Below are 4055 nucleotides of genomic sequence, written 5' to 3' on the forward strand. Positions count from 1 at the left end.
TATATACTGTTTTCATTAATTATCCTAGACATTTAACTATCTATTACATAGAATTTTATTTTTTTCTCAAATTAAAAAAGTTCTCAATTTATGATTAATTATTATAAGACTAAAAATACAAAAAGTCAATATAATTTTAAAAGCCTATCGTTTAATCACTTAACGATGGTGATTATGAGTTACTGTCATAATTATTATCATTCGTGATTTGTAATCCACACTTTAATAATATGATTTTATTATTATTATTATTATTATTATTATTATTATTATTTTACAATTTGCTATTTTTATAATTAGGATGATGAATTATTATTATTATTATTATTATTATTATTATTATTATTATTATTATAGTTTATAATTCGTTATTATTAATACCCAAAAAAATGTTTTTTTCACCAAAACATGTTTTCTATAGCCAAACATGTGTTTATATCAAAAAAATGATTCTTACACCGTAGAGTTTTTACACCAAAATGAAACACAACCTTCTTTGTACAAAAGTATTCCCTAAATCAGTTGATATGCGTCGGTTTGTTAGCGATCGTTTAAAGGTTTCAACCTTTTAGTTTTTAACAAACAATTCATTTTAAACAAAAATTCTTTTGGGGAGTGCAAGTATTTAATTTTTAGTTTAAAACAAAAACAACTTTAAATCTAAAAGTTATTTCATATAACATTTAAGGATCTAAAAATTATTTTGGATGCTTATAGTTTTTAGCATTTTAAAAATATTAGAAAAAAAAAGAGAAAAAATTCACATTCACTAGAAAGAGTTCTTTTTAATTAAACAAAAATTTTAAATCCAAAAGCTACTTCAATTAATGTTTAACAAAAAACTGTAAGAGTCGAAGACGTGTTGTAATGAGCCGAATACTTTACCCTTCGTGTATTCTGTAATATATTTATTAAGGCGTCTAAATGTTCGAAGCTTAAATGCAATGTTTTAGTATTTTTATATATTTTCATGTTCCCTATAAATAAGAACTTTATTTAGAGTTAGATAAGAAGTCTTTACAGAACTTGTCTTCATTCTCTCTATAAAACTAGAAAGTATAATAGAGTTGAAATAAGATCATATTTATATCTCGTGTTCTTTGATATTGTTTTTACTCTGATTTTATTCTCATTACTCAATTAACGATTCATCAATTGGTATCAGAGCAGGATTCATAACTGCGATCTGATTTTCAGTTGAATCTGTTGTATTTGAATCGTAAAATTTGATTCAAAAGTTTCCGCACAATTAGATTCAGAAAATCATCAAGGATCATAACTTTTGATTTGATTTTGCATTGAATTTGTGATGTGTGTAAAACTCACTTAGTTTTAAACCTACTTTTAATTATCAAATAACACACAAAAGGCAGTGAACCTATCAATTGTGATATAGCTAAATAAGCAGGGTATCGAACACAGGGAACGGCAAATTAAATTAAAAACTAATTCTATCTAAGTTAATTAAGAAGTAGGGGTTTTTCTCTAATTTTACAAGACTAGAAATTTACTAACTATTACTAATTTGAGACTAGAAAATAACGACTTAACTAGATTCAATAATTGGAAAGGAACTTCTGTTTAGTTCAACTTGGTTAACTCTATGGTTGATTTCAAGGTAATAGTGCAATGGATTAATTCTTTCGTTGGTTACCGATTCAAGTGATTAGATTTGTGTTCACTACCCTAATCCTTAGCAAATAAACTAACTTAAACAGTGGCTAATTGTCTAATTTAATTATATTCACTAGATTAATTATTCGGGTTAAGTTAGACTTGCAATAGTTAACTAATTTATTATTTTAATTAACTTCTTGTTTGATGGTGATCTTACAAGCTTGCACATGAATTTACTTAATTTTCTTATTAATTCTAGTTTCATATTCATTAATCCTAGATATATAGTATAGTGGTCACATATCATATGAGGTCAATAATCAATAGATGTTCATGCTAATCAATTATCTTCCAATTAACAGAAAATTAATTATTATTCACACACAAGGTTCTTTAGCAAGCTAAAATAACAAAAATTCACCAACTTGGAATTAATCCTACCAATCAATCAAACCATATTGTCAACTTTGTATCCCCAAACAGAAGTCTAAAGGTTTTAGTTCATAATTAAAGTAAATAACAGCAAACAAACAAAGTCAAGTTGCTTAATCATAATGAATAAACAAAAGAATAAGTGGAATGATGAAATTTTGCCTTAATTACTCTCCGGAATTGAATTCTAGCTTCCTTCGTTGTCTTCTAGGGTTTTTCTGGCTTCTCAATCGTAGCAAAGTACTTCTGAATCGTCCCAGAACTCTCCTCAATCGATCTGTGGAATTATCTTTAAATAAACGAATCGACTCGTCGAGTCCCTTTCACATTCCCCGTATTGCGATAACTCTCTGGAATCCCGAGTCATTATCTTCCCGATTCTTCGATGGGACTCGCCGAGTAGTCAATCTGACTCGCCGAGTAGGTGCCATTTTTAGTGTTTTTCTTCTTTATTCCATTCTCGAACTCCTAACCGCTTCTCCTGCTTCCTTTTGCTTCCGAGCTTCATTTTTGGACTGAAAATGCAATTTAAACACTTTTAAGTACCTTTTATCCATAATATGCAATAATTTTGCTAATAAATGAATAAAAATCTATACTTAATACAAACTAAATATGCACATATCAATTTGCTTAATCGAGTGTTTGTTCTTGAATTTCTGTACAATTCATTCAGTCAAATACAAATTTCTACAAACTTTCTGAAAAATTCAAAACCGTACAACAATGGCGAATTTTAACATGAACACGGTGACTTCTTTCTCACATCTCTTAGGATCTTCTACTAAAATTTCAATGCTGATTCCAGAATATTACGATCAATGGGCTGATCGAATGGAAGATTATCTAAATGGATTAGATGAAGAATTATGGAATTGCATCTCTGGAACTACTCAACTTCCAACAAATGTTCAAAACATTGGTTCTTCGAATTCAACTGCTGCTGTTGATGAACGAGCTGATAGAATTAATAAAAATGAGAAACGATGTCTGAGGGAGTTAAGAGGTGAATTGCCACAAGTGGTTTACAACTATGTTCGTAGTTGTAAAAGTGCAAAGGAGATATGGAATACTCTCAAGGATAAGTATCAAGGAAGCGAAAAGGCGAAGACTAACTCTGTAAAGCAATGTTTGGTGGAGCTAAAGGAATTTCGACAGAAGGAGAATGAGACAATCGAGGTCTACTATGATCGCTTCAATGAGCTGATATATCGATCCAATCGATATGTAATCACTCGGTCTGCAATGGAATTCAATCTTAGGTTTGTGATGGGACTTCGAAAAGAGTGGAGAAGCGTGAGTATGATAGTTAAAAATCAGCAAAGTTTCGACACATCTTCCTTGAATGATTTGTATAATCAACTCAAAACTCATGAAAGTGAGGTTAATGAGATGGCTGAATAATCGAAGCTTAATCTAGGTGGTCCTTTGGCACTTGTCTTGAAAGTTACCGAAAAAGAAACTGTTGAAAGTGGTGATTCGGATGCTGAAGAAGGTCTTTTAATGAATTCGGATGATGAAGCAATTGCATTCTACTCGAACAACAAAGTCAAAAAGTTCTTTAAGAACCCGTTTAATCCGAAGACAAGGTAGAGTGAAGGAAGAGGAAATTTTCTGAATAACGCTGGTGGAGAGGAGAAGAAGAAGATAGAAAAGAAAGAAGTGAACGTTTCTGAGGAGAAAAAAGAGAAGAAATTGAAAGGAGATTCAGGAGTAGATTGTCACTACTGCAATGGAGCTAATCATCTTGCGAATGAATGTATGCTTCATAAGAAAGATGAGAAGAAGAACAAGGTGAAGGATGAGGCGTACTACACAGAGAGACTGGAAGAAGTAAGAGCGAAGGCGAAAGGCATCTCTTTGGTGGCAAAAGGAAAACAGGAAGAGGATGGTGCCTAGCAGATCTGGTCTTCGGGATTAGATGATGATGAAATGCGTAATCCAACACATGGTGCTCTGTACGCAAAATTCGAAGATGATTCTGACGAAGAGGTCACAGGAAGATG

This window comes from Lactuca saligna, chromosome 5 (assembly GCF_052625555.1).
Source record: "Lactuca saligna cultivar CGN05327 chromosome 5, ASM5262555v1, whole genome shotgun sequence".
Lineage (NCBI taxonomy): Eukaryota > Viridiplantae > Streptophyta > Magnoliopsida > Asterales > Asteraceae > Lactuca > Lactuca saligna.